The sequence below is a fragment of the Lynx rufus genome, unplaced genomic scaffold, assembly GCF_022079265.1.
Source record: "Lynx rufus isolate CCGP_SWC_20201006 ecotype Redwood Valley unplaced genomic scaffold, mLynRuf1.p SCAF_2, whole genome shotgun sequence".
NCBI classification, from domain to species: Eukaryota; Metazoa; Chordata; class Mammalia; order Carnivora; family Felidae; genus Lynx; species Lynx rufus.
Genome location: NW_025814834.1, coordinates 144111488 through 144125092, shown reverse-complemented (window position 1 = coordinate 144125092; position 13605 = coordinate 144111488). Strand labels below are relative to the sequence as shown.

At 39.1% G+C, this 13605-nt stretch overlaps 2 non-coding genes across 2 annotated transcripts; both read right to left on the bottom strand.

Annotated features, from left to right (window-relative positions):
- On the bottom strand, nt 1-196 carry LOC124516881 (U2 spliceosomal RNA). Its single transcript, XR_006963260.1, has one exon. It is a non-coding gene; the product is annotated as a U2 spliceosomal RNA (small nuclear RNA).
- An 11320-nt stretch (nt 197-11516) lies between these two features.
- On the bottom strand, nt 11517-11623 carry LOC124516690 (U6 spliceosomal RNA). The gene has a single exon (XR_006963100.1). It is a non-coding gene; the product is annotated as a U6 spliceosomal RNA (small nuclear RNA).
- Nucleotides 11624-13605: the final 1982 nt, after the last annotated feature.

The window sequence follows — 13605 nt, the reverse complement described above, 5'->3', positions numbered from 1 at the left end:
AAACAGTATGGAAGTTCCTCAAGAAATTAAAGTAGAAGTACCATATGACCCAGTAAATTCCACTTCTGGAATTTATCCATAGGAAACAAAAACATTAATTCTAAAAGATATATGCACCCCTATGTTCACTACAGCACTATTAAACTGATAAAAACAGATACTACACTTGATCTTAGCCAAAAGGCCGAGAAGCGATTCACTGCAGCACTATTTACTGTAGCCAAGATATGGGAACCACCAGAGTGTCCACTGACAAATGAATGGATAAAGAAAATGTGGGGAGGGGCAGGTGGGTGATGGGTATTGAGGAGGGCACCCTTTGGGATGAGCACTGGGTGTTGTATGGAAACCAATTTGACAATAAATTTCATATATTGAAAAAAAAATGTGGCATATATAGTCAATGGAATATTACTCAGCCATAAAAAGGAAGGAAATCTTGGTACTTGCAACAACATGGACGGGCCTTTAGGGCATTATACTAAGTGAAATAAGTCAGATGGAAGAATACAAATATCATATGATCTTACTTGTATGTGTAATCTAAAAATAAAAATTTTAAAATATTTAAAAACCAAGCTCAAAGATACAAAGAACAGATTGGTGGTTTCAAGAATGGTGGGGCATGGGAAGGGTTGGTGGTGAAATGGGTCAAAGGAGACAAAAAATAATTACTAGTTATAAAGTAATTAAGTCCTGGGAATATAATGTACAGCATGGGGACTATAGTTAATAATACTGTATTGCCCATTTGAAGTTTGCTGAGAGTAGATCTTAAAAGTGCTCATCACAAGAAAAAAAAACGTAAATCTGGGCCAGGTGTGGTGACAGATGTCAACTAGACTTACTGTGGTGATCACTTCACAACATACACAAATATCAAATGATGTGGTACACCTGAAATTCATAAAGTGGTACAGGTCAATTATACCTCAAAAAATTTTAAACAAAATTGTTAACAACCACAGATAAAGAAGGGCCCCTCCATCTGTCCTACTAATGACCAGGGTATAGAGGGGAAGAAGCTGCTGTATCCCACTGCTCCCCACTCTGGGCCCAGAGACACCTCTTTAGTTTTCTCTCACACCCTGCAAGGGTAGGGCCCTCAAGTAAGGACACAGGAGCTCACTACTCACTCATTAGGAAGCAAAATGGACTAATGCCCAAATGGACCACAACCACCTCTGTCACCCGGTCACCACACAGCTCTGGGGCTGTTGCATGTGCCTCTCACACACTCCTGCCAGGTTGAAGTTAGTTCAGGAGGACCAGAGCAGATTTCAGTTCAGCTCAAAGAACTGTGCTACATCTTTGTTTTTAAATGTCATTTTCCAATAAAAGGATACAAGCCTCCTTGGGAAATTGGCCAGTTCTAAGGCTGGGGTAGGAAAAATACAAGACAAGCCTGGAGCATCTTGTACTACTGGAAAGCAAACAAGTGCTTACTACTGAAGAAAGGCATGCATGGCCCTCCACAGCAGGCTGGTCTGCAGCTCCCACTGCTCAGGCCACTGAGTGGGTAGGAAAAACCCTGGGTGATTTTAAGCTGTTCGTCCACAGGCTTTTAAACAGAAAATGGAAATAAGGTCAGAAAATAATTATCAGTTTTAAAATAAATCAGTGAATAATACTGTTTGTAGATAGTACTCCTTAAAGGACGTGGAGTTAGTCCACCCTTTGAGAGTGGTTTAAACTTAGTGACCTGCTTCCACAGAATAGGGAAAGGAAACACAACACCTTAACCAAGTGATGAAGTTCATATCCCCAGTGCTATCATGTGCCCCCTGATATGTGTGATGAGAAAGGACTTCACTTCTACGGTATTCTTCCCCAAAACCATAACCTGGGTCTAATTACACAAAAACAGACAAATCCAGTTTGGTCACATTTCTTCATGAAATTTGGATAGTACCTCTTACAGCACAAAGTCATGAAAACAAGGAAAGACTGACCCGGGGAGACATGTAAACTAAACACAGTATGGTATTCTAGTCTGGATCAGAACAGGAAGAGGACATTAATAGAAAAACTGGTCTGGACGTTAGTTAATAATAATAAACCAATACAGTTCCTTAGTTTTAATAAATGTACCATGGAAGTGCAAAATGTAAATAATGGAGGAAATTGGGTAAGGAGTATGCAGGAACTCTGTATTTCTCCACAGCTTTATATAAATCTGTAATTATTTCAAAATAAAAAGTTTATTTTATATATAAAAAAAAAGTACTGGCTGGACATGAGAAGGGATGCAAAGACAAGGCAGTCATCGCCCTCAGAATCGTCAACCTTCCTATGGGAAGGAGACATGACAAGGGTCAATGCGTTGAAGAGGAACATCCATCCTGGTTTGCTTGGGATAGTCCCTACTTTATTATCTCAGCATCATTGATTACAAGCATCCCTTTTACTTCCAAAAGTATTCTGATTTGGACATTAGATTTTTTGGTCACACCACTTACAAGTACAGGGTACTGTGAGGTGGTCAGAAATAAGTGGAACATCTGTGATGGCATGGAAGGATGGATGGGGGTAAGAAGTGGAAATAGGGGGATAGGAAGGCAAAGGTATGACCCAGGCAGGGGCAGCCTCAAGAGGAAAGGCCCAGAGGCAGGTTAAGACCCACCATGTATTCTTTTTTAAGACACAGAAGTCTGAAGTTGGAGAAAACAGAAAAACAGCAAGCATGATTAAGAAGATGGGGTCAACCAGGGTCTGGACTAGAACTCTACTGGGACAGTAAAGTATTTTCAAGCAGATGGGAGGGAAAGGGACCTTGCCACCCTACAAATGAAAAACCTACAAAATCAATTTTCTTGAGAAAGATTCTTTCCCACCCCCTTTACATGCCTAGTCTTCCCAACTCTTCCTATACTTTCTCGAGGCCCTTGATACATATACTGAGCTCCAGCTCACCCAAGCTAACTCTCAACGGTATCGTGAGACCCCTCTGACACAGATATCACCATTTGCTCAGCTCTCGGTGTACACAGGACTGAGCAGCTGCTTCCCTGGCCTTGGGTGTCTGACCCAAACTGCGGTTCAGTCATATGCTCTGCTGACTCAGGGGGTACACGTCTCCTCTCCAGAACACCACTCCTTGATTTCCATGTGGCATTCTTCATTGTTGAAGTAAAGTGTTACCTTCAAAAAGCATAACCCCCAGGTCTTCTTGTGAACTCCTAATTTGAGAGAACAGGAAGAAATGTTTTACAAAAACCCTGTTGCTCTTTCAGGGAAGAGGACTTGCATTCTAAATAGCTTTACTATGAAAAATAAACTGTGATTCAGTTTCACTTTCTATTTAAATGCTTCAGGAACTAATTCGTATGCTATTATTTTCAGAGAATGATGACTTTATGTGTTTTTTAAATTTTGTCCTTTGAATCATTTCATTCCCATGAGATTCTCAAACACTTAAAAACCCCACCAAACTTAATGTACTTAGTGGAGTCTCTGTATGGTATTATTTGGCATCTTCTGCTTATAGGCATGATAAAATAAACTAGCTGGTCTTCCTACTCCTTAGCAAAGAGGAGTGATTCGCTGAAGATTTACCGAGACCAAGGTAAGTGCTATTATTCTAAAATATGAAAATCTTTAATAACTGCATATTTTATGCGCTGGTAGAAAAAAGAAGAGTAAGGATGTCTAGAAGCTCACCTCTACTGGGATGTGGGTAGAGTGGGGGAACAGGGGTGACTTTCCTCTGCAGTGTGCCCAGGAGGCTTGAGTGAGGTTGGGCCTAGCTTCTGGGGCGTCTGCAGCCCAGGTCTTCCTCTCATGGTGGCTAAGAGGTGTGGGGCAGTGACTGCATCAGGATGCCCCATGTGGCTGGTGATAAAATTCTCTGATGAAATTTGTTCTTTCTCAATGAAGCTCTCTTTCTCTGGGAATTCCCAGATCCTTTTCCAATTTAAACTAGCAGAATAGGAACTTTCATAAATCTGGGCCATCCAGCTCTCTGCTCTCTAAATTTTCAAGCCTTTGCATGCCCTTCCCTCTGCAAAAATATTTTTGGTTTGGAAAACTGCCAATGAAGTAACTGAGAGGTGGAGTTGGACCAAACACCTTTAGATGAGAGCAGGGACACCTTTCCCTCTAAGGGAGCAGACCTCACCTCAGGGGCCTGTGGAGAGAAGCCCGCTCCAAGGTGCCAGTTTTCATTTGGCTTCCCAGCACCTCTGCAGTCATAACCAAAGCAAAGGAGAATATTGCATGACTTCAGAAGAAAGCCGGCTACCTTGCAACATCTTCAGGAAATTCTGCACTCCCCTAGGGCTTGCAAAACTCCCTATGTCTTGCAGACCAAAGGCAAGATCTCAGTCATCTAGCTCTAGTTTGCATAATTAAAAAAGTGGAAGCTGGTTATTTTCTGAGTGACCCTTGGCCCAACCAAGCTCTCAGGGCCTGTGACAGAAATAAGATAGCAATGAAATGAACTGTTTTAACAGTGAAAACTCATACTATTTACATGAGTAGGAAAAGCCAGGACTGTGAATGTCCATCTCCTCTTACCTACAAGGTTCACACAGCCAAAACAGCGTCCACTGATGGTGCTATAACGTTATTCTTTTGAAGATGGCACATATACAACTTAATGTAATTTCATGCCATGATCTGTAAGGCTTTTCAGAGAAACAATTTACTAACATCTTCTATAATACCTTTTATCTTCCTTTTCGATGTGGAAAAGCATAGCCTGTGATCTGTTAATTGGGTCCCTTTCACATCTTAACGTCTTTCTGGTCCTTCTCCCCCTGTCCTATTAATATGTTATCCAACTTAGGGGGAAAAAATTAAAACACAGAAGTTTAGAGCTACATCTAATATGGCCACACAGAGGAAGAGAAAGTCCACCTTCAAAGTAAACAGAGCAGCTCTACCTCTTCCATATCGGGCATGCAGACAGATTTCCTTTGTACAAAGAGTCTTGCTACTAGGGGGAAAAGTTTGAAAATCACTCAGCAACTCTAAATCCCTCACTGTAAAGAAGCACAAATCAAGACACAGGGAGGTTTTCCTGGCACAAGGTCACTTTTAGCAGAGCCACTGCTTGGAAACAAGGTTTCAAACTCCTAGTTTGTGACAAAAACCCCTGACTACCTTAGGAGGGACAGAGGAAGCTCCACATGGGCCTCTTTCAATCAAAAGCCACCTGGGATGAGGGCCGCCACTCTGTCTGCGGGAGCTAAACTGAGGTCCCTCAACCTCCACCCCCACTTCCGTTGCAGAACAAGGGTCACTGCCACAGGGGGAGCTGAACCTGTGGACAGGTTCTGGTTTGAGTCAGAGTACAATTTGGTTTTAAGGCCCAGAAATTTTTTATTTGGATCCTCCAGGCTTGGTTAGAGGTTGAAAGACCATGGGGCCACCTACAGCCCTTGGCTTTTCCAAGTTTGGGAAAACAACTCCATCACAATAGGAGTTTCTCGGAGAAAGCTGCTAGGACAGGGAAGGAATATTTACTAAGTGGGACAGGAAGCGACTGCTGAAGACCTTTTTAACCCACTTCTGTAAGGTTCACTTCGATAAAACCAGCCAGTCAACATGCCAATCACAACTTTGTTCTGTTATTAAAGCCTTGAGTTTTTTGTACAAAGTGACACACACACACACACACACACACACACACACACAAGAAATGTGGTCAAACTGAAGATATCTACAAAAGTAGGGTTCTGGGCCACTTTGGAGGTGGGAGTAATAAATGTAACATTAATATAAAGGTCTGTCAAAGTTTCTGGATTCTTTTTTTTTTTTTTTTTTTTTTTAATACATGAAATTTATTGGCTGGATAAAGCCAGTCTTCATCTTGTTCAGCTCCAGGCCCTGGGAAGAGGGCTGGGCTGGTGGGGTAAGTACAGGATGGGCAGGCCTGACCCTGTAGCCTAAGTTATTTTAGCATCTAGGCAGCCTGGAGTTTAGGCACAATGGAGTTTTAAGAAACTGTCCTCTCCCCCCACACACAACCAGCATTCCTGGGGAGCGTCCTAACATCTGCCTGGGGTTTCAAAACCATGCACATTCATTCATTCATTCAACCAAAACTTACTGAGCACTCAATTCAGGCCAGGTCTTTCCTTCCGGAACTACTCACTGAGTGCCTTCCATGGTGTTCTGTGCAGTTTCTCGAGGAGATATGGAGGACTGCATCCTGCTTACTCCCACTCCGCATAGGAGCTTATGGTTAGCCTGGGCTATAAAACAGCAGAATGGGAAAAGGCTGGGATTTGTGGCCAGACTGACCCAATCGAGATCCTAACATTGGGGCAATTGGCAATAACTAGTTGCTTGATCTTGAGCAGGTGGTTAAAGTTCTCTGAGTCTCAGCTTCTTTAGATGAAAACGGCAGATAATACAATTTATTTCTTATGAAGTTATTTGTTTAATGGGATATAAAGACATGTTAGGTAAATACATATGGACCACCAATATTAGGTAAAAACCTTTTTTAAGATTCAGTACAATTTTTATTTTAATAATGCTTGTACATAATTACAACAGTAACACCTACAAAGCTCTCACTTTGAACCAGGCACTATTCCAGATATTTTACATAGATTAAACTAGTTCACCCTAACAATAACTTTCTGAGGTAAGCACAACAATTATGTAGTTTTCAACAAATGATGTAACTGAGGAACAGAGAGGTTGAGTGATTTGCCCAAGGTCACACAATCAGCAAGTGCCAGTACCTGGCTTCAAATCATGTCCATATACATACAGTTCAGTGATTCAGAAAATTCCGGAAGACTTACTATGAGAAGCAGCCACTCTGCATTTCTTGCCCTGTTGTTCCCCCTCTTTCTATGTAACTAGTGCTTATAAAGATGAGGATTTAAGTCTCTTTCACCATTCCTGGGAACCACCACACACCACTCACACACCACACTTCTCCTCTTCCACCCTTTCAGTATCAATTTTTAGTTGGATTAATATTCAATGCTTATATCCCTATCACCTGTAACACTACTACAGGCAAGCTCTGCAGTGTTCCATCATTCTCCTTCCTCCTTACACAACTAGTAACTAAATACTTGTCTTATTACTTTGCTTAGTTTCTACGCACCTTCCACTAACCCATCTCCAAACTTTCCACTATGTTAATCTCCTCTTCATCTATTCAAACACATCATAAGTCCCTGGATCCCTTGAACACACCTTTCCCAGAGCTTTTCTGCTCCAATCTAGACTGGATGCTTCTAGTCCTGCTGTATAGCCATATCCCAGGAGCCCCTTTCATCATCCCTAGAATTCCTTCAACTTCTTTCTTGGGCCAGTTCCACCTGGGTTTTTTACCTTTTCATGAAGTTGAAATTCTCAATTTTTCTTTAAGGATAGCTTTTCTTTTTTTTTTTTTTTAAATGTTTATTTATTTTTGACAGAGAGAGAGAGACAGAGCATGAGCAGCGGAGGGGCAGAGAGAGAGAGGGAGACACAGAATCCGAAGCAGGCTCCAGGCTCTGAGCTGTCAGCACAGAGCCCGACGTGGGGCTCAAACTCACAGACTGTGAGATCATGACCTGAGCCGAAGTCGGATGCTCAACCGACTGAGCCACCCAGGTGCCCCTCTTTTTTTGTTTGTTTGTTTGTGGCTTTTGTATCCTATTTAAGAAATCCTTGGGGCGCCTGGGTGGCTCAGTCGGTTGAGCGGCCGACTTCGGCTCAGATCATGATCTCGTGGTCCGTGAGTTCGAGCCCCGCGTCGGGCTTTGTGCTGACAGCTCAGAGCCTGGAGCCTGCTTAAGATTCTGTGTCTCCCTCTCTCTCTGACCCTCCCCCGTTCATGCTCTGTCTCTCTCTGTCTCAAAAATAAAATAAACGTTAAAAAAAATTAAAAAAAAAAAAAGAAATCCTTGCCTACTGTGAAGTGGTGATATTTTTCTACAATTTCTTCTAGAAGTTTTATAATTTTAACTTTTATGTTTAGATCTGGGATCCATTTTTAGCTGCTTTTGTGTATGGTGTGAAGTAAGGGTTGAGGCTCTTTATCTCAATATAGATATCCACTTGATCCAGCATCATTTCTTTTAAAAACTCTCCTCCCTATCGAAATACATTGGTCTTTTTTTAAAAACTCAATGGACTATTTATGTGTGGGCCTATATCTAAACTCTCTATCATCTTCTATTAACCGTTATATCTATCCCTATGCTAGTACCAGAATGTCTTGATAATTGCAACTTTATAGGGAGTCTTCAAATTAAGTAGTGTAAGACTTCCAACTTTGTTCCATTCAAAATTGTTCTGGCCATTCTAGGTTCTTTGTGTTACCCTGTAAATTTTAGAATCAGCTTGATTGTGATTGCACTGAATCTACAGGTCAATTTGGAAAAACTGACATCTTAACAACATTAAGTCTTCTTGTCCACAAACATGGTATATCTCTCCATTCATGTAGGTCTACTCTAATGCAGTAATGTTTGGTAGTTTTTAGTGTACAAATCTCAAACAAATCTTGTAAAATGTGTCTTTGAATATTTCATGTGTTTTTGTTTGTTTTTTAAAAAATAGACTTCAGTTTTTAGAGCAGTTTTAGGTTCACAACAAAATCCAAGTACAGAGAGTTTCTATGTAACCCCTATTTCCCCTCACATACAATCTCCCCAAGCTAGGGTGTTTCATATGCTATTGTAAATGGTATTTTTATTTTTACTTTTGAAACAGTTTAAGTATTTTTTAAAGTTTATTTATTTAAGTAATCTCTACACCCAACATTGGACTTAAACTCATGACCCCAAAATCAAGAGTTGCATGCTCTTCTGACTGAGCCAGCCAAGACCCCTATAAGTGATATTTTAAAAATTCCATTTCAAAATTATTCATTGCTAGTATACAAGGGAAAAATTAAACATTAACTTGTATCCTGTGAACTTATCAACGTACTTATTCATTCCAGTAGTTTTTCTGTAGAATCCTTAGGATTTTCTACATACCCCAATCATGTCATCTGCAAATAAATACTATTTTACTTCTTCTTTGCCAATCTGCATGTCTCCCTTTACTGCTATAGCTAGGACCTTCAGAAAGATATTACATATAAGTGGTAAAAGCAGACATCCTTAGATCTTAGAGGGAAAATATTTAGTCTTTTACCATTAAGTATAGCATCAGTTGTAGGTTTTCATGAGAGGCCCTTCACCAGGTTGATGAAGTTCCCAGGTATTCATACTTTACTGAGAGGTTTGTGCCTTTTTTTTTTTTTAGTTTATTTATTTATTTTGAGAGAAAGAAAGAAAGAGAGAGAGCGCGTACGCATGAGTGGGGGGGGGGGGCAGAGAGAGAGGGAGAGGGAGAGAATCCCAAGCAAGCTCCATACTGTCAGTGCTAAGCCCGACATGAAGCTCGAACCCATGAACCATGAGATCATGACCGGAGCCAAAATCAAGAGTCAGGTGTTTAACCAGCTGAGCCACCCAGGCACCCTGAGGTTTATGTCTTTTTAAATCATAAATAAGTGTTCAATCTTGCCAAAGGCTTTTGATGCATCTATAGAGATATTTTTTTCCCTTCGTTTCTGCTAATATTGTAAGTTACACTTGTTTGATATATAAATATTAAATAGCCTTGCATTCCTGGGATAAACCCCACTGAATCATAATGTATTTTCCTTTTAGTATTCATTTTGCTAATAGTTTGTTAAGGATTTTACCTATGTCCATAATGGATATTGGTTTGTAATTTTTTCTTGTAATGTCTCTCTCTGGTTTTGAAATCAAACTGATATTGGCCTCATAAAATGAACTGAAAAGTTCACTATCTAATTTTACTTTCTGAAAGTTCTCCATGGCTTAAGGATTGGTATTATTTCTTCCTTAAATGTTTGATAGAATTCACCAGTGGCACCATCAAGAATTTCTGGGAGAATTTAATATAATTTTAATTACTTTGAGTCAGTGTTAAAAATTTGTGTCTTCCGGGGCGCCTGGGTGGCGCAGTTGGTTAAGCGTCCAACTTCAGCCAGGTCACGATCTCGCGGTCCGTGAGTTCGAGCCCCGCGTCAGGCTCTGGGCTGATGGCTCAGAGCCTGGAGCCTGTTTCCGATTCTGTGTCTCCCTCTCTCTCTGCCCCTCCCCCGTTCATGCTCTGTCTCTCTCTGTCCCAAAAATAAATAAACGTTGAAAAAAAAAAATTAAAAAAAAAAAAATTGTGTCTTCCAAGGAATTATCCCATTTCATCCAAGTTTTCAAGCGTATTCACATAGTTATTCATAATATCCTTTTCTTATCTCCTTAGTTAATGTAGGATTTTAGAAATGTTTTCTCTTTTCCCAGATCCTGATAATTTGTGTCTTCTTTTTCTTGATTATTCTATTTAGATATTATCAATTATATTGATTTTTAAAAATCAAATTTTTAGTTTCATTGATTTTCTCTTTTTTCTATTTTTTGATTCATTGTTTGCTGATCTTTATTATATCCTTTCTTCTACTTCCTTTGGGTTCAAATTGCTCCTCTGCTCCTAGCTTCTTAAGGTGGAAGTCTAGATCATGGGTTTGAGACCTGTCTTCATTTCTAAGATAAGCTATAAATTTTCTTCTAAGGACTGTCTAAGCTGCATCCATAAGTTTGAAAACTTTCATCTTCATTTAAAATATTTTAAAATTTCCTTGTGATTTCTAACTTTACCTTTACATTATTTAGAAGTGTGTTGTTTTTTTCTGAATATATATTATTAATTTTTAACTTAATTCCATTCTTATTAGAGAACATACGTACTCTGTATGATTTAATTGTTTTACATTAATTGAGATTGGGGTTTTTTTTAATGTTTTTTTTTTGAGAAAGAGAGCATGAGCAGGGGAAGGATGAAAAGAGAAGGGGGCAGAGAATCTGAAACGGGCTCTGTGCTGACAGCAGCAAGTCCAATAAGGGGCTCGAACTCATAAAAAGCGATATCATGACCTGAGCTGAAGTCAGAGACTCAACTGACTGAGCCCCCCAGGCACCCCTGTTTTATGGCTCATAATATGGCCTACTTTGGTGAATGTTTCATATGCACTTGAAAGGAATGTGTATTCTGCTGTTTTTGGTAAAGTATTCTGTAAATGTCAACTAGGTTGAGTTGGCTGATAGTATTGTTTTTTATCTTCTATATCTCTACTAATTTTTTCAGTTTGTTTGAAGGAAGAATATTGAAATATCTAACAATAATCCTGAGTTTGTTCATTTCTCTATCAATTTTTGCTGCATTTATTTTGAAGCTCTGTTATTGGGTGTACACACATTTAGAATTGTTATGTCCTCTTGACCAACTGTACTCTCAATTATTATGAAATGACCCTATTTATTCCATGTGACATTTCTTGTTCTAAGGTATACTTTGATATTAACATAGTCATTCTAGTTTTGTTATGATTGGTGCTTACATGGTATAAATTATCCATCCTTTTAATCTATGTGTATGTTTGTATTTAAAATGGGTTTCCTCTGGACAGTGCACAGTTGGGTCTCGCTTTTTTTTTCTTTTTTTATTATCTTTAATTCCAGTTAGTTGACATACAGTGTTATATTAGTAAAAATATGGAACGCTTCATGAATTTGCGTGTCATTCTTGCGCAGGGGCCATGCTAATCTTCTCTGTATCGTCCCAATTTTAGTATATGTGCTGCTGAAGCGAGCACAGGGGTCTTGCTTCTTTAATCCAGTTGGTCTGACCATCTCTGCCTTATAAGTGGGGTGTTTGGATTCTTTATAATAAATATAATTATTAAGATGGTTGGGCTTAATTCTACCATCTTCCTATTTGTTTATTTGGTCCTATCTGTTCATTGTTCTTTTTTTCCTTTACTCCTGACTGAAAAAAAAAAATTTTTTTTTAACGTTTATTTGAGAGAGAGAGAGAAAACACATGTGTGCAAGTTGGAAAGGGGCAGAGAGATAGGAGAGACAGTGCAGAGCCTGACATGGGTTCAATCTCGCCAACTGTAAGATCACATAACCTAAGCCAAAATCAAGACTCAGACACTTAACCAACTGAACCACCCAGGTGCCCCTATTCCTGACTTCTTTTGTAATAATTGAATATTTTTAGCCCTCCATTTAATCTACAAGATTAGTTTATTAGCTATACCTCTTTGTTTTAGAAGTTTTTTTTTTTAGTAGTTACTCTAGGATTTAAAACATGTGTATTTTACTTATTTATTATTTACATTTTCATTTTACATGTATTTCAAATAATGTTTATTATATCACTTCTGGCATAATGTAAAAATGTCATAACAAAAATATACTATCATTTCATTTCTCCCATCCTTTGTGTTACTACTGTCACACATTTCACTTCTACAGATGGTCTAAATCCTACCATGCATGTAATTTTTGCTTTAACTTATAAACTATAAATACATTTTAAAATGAAGGAGAAGAAAGTGTTTTATATTTACTCATATATATGCCATTTCAAGCACTCTTCATTTCTTTGTGTAAACCCATATTCCCACCTGATATTTTCCTTCTGCCTGAATAATCTTTCACATGGTGCAAGTTTCTGGATAACAAATTCTTTCGACTTTTGTTTGTATGAAAAGCCTCTTTCTTTTTGTTTTTTTGTGGGTTTTTTTGTATGTTTTGTTTTTTGTTTTTTGTTTTTTGCCTTCACGTTTGAAAAATAGTTTCACTTATGTCCAAATTGTCTTATTTTTTTCTTTTGGCAATTTAAAGAAGCCATTCCATTGTCTCCTGGCTTGCATAGCTTTAGACATGAAGTCTGTAGTAACTTTTTTTTTTTTTAACGTTTTTATTTATTATTGAGAAACACAGAGACACAGAGCATGAGCAGGGGAGGGGTAGAGAGAGAGGGAGACACAGAATCTGAAATAGGCTCCAGGCTCTGAGATGTCAGCCCAGAGCCCAACGAGGGGCTCGAACTCACAAACCATAAGATCATGACCTGAGCTGAAGCTGGTCGCCCAACCAACTGAGCCACCCAGGCACCCCTGTAGTAATTCTTACCTTTGTTTTTCTGTACGTACTGATTTTTATCTTTAGCTCTTTAATATTAGTTTTTAACAACTTGATTATGATATGGTTTGATGTGAGTTTTTGTGTATGTAAGTTTATTCTATTTAGCATCTTGTATCTTTGTCTTAGCATTTTTATCTAATTTAGAAAATTTTTCGTCATTTTTTCTTATTACTTCTTAGTATTTATGGTGCACCTGGGTGGCTCAGTCGCTTGAGCATCTTACTCTTGATTGCAGCTCAAGTCATGATCCCAGGGTCGTGGGATCAAGCCTCACATTGGGGTCAGGGTGAGCATGGAATCTGCTTAAGATTCTCTCTCTCTTTTCCTCTGACCCTCCCCCACTCACACACACACTCTCTCTCTCAAAAATAAATAAATTTATTAATTAATAACTTAAAAAGAGATTTCTGGAGAACTTTTCTGTATAACTAACTCCCTTTTGTATGGAATTCTTCCTTACAACTTTCAGTTGCCTCAGTTTCCCTGAACTCCAATCTCTCTCTTCAACTAAGTGTGACCACCATGCCATACTTGGGATTCCCCTCCCAGCTTCATGATCTGGAATGTGCTTCCAGGTAGAAACCTAAGTGATAATAGAACTTGCCTCATTTTTCTCTCTTCTCTCAGAAACCACAATCTG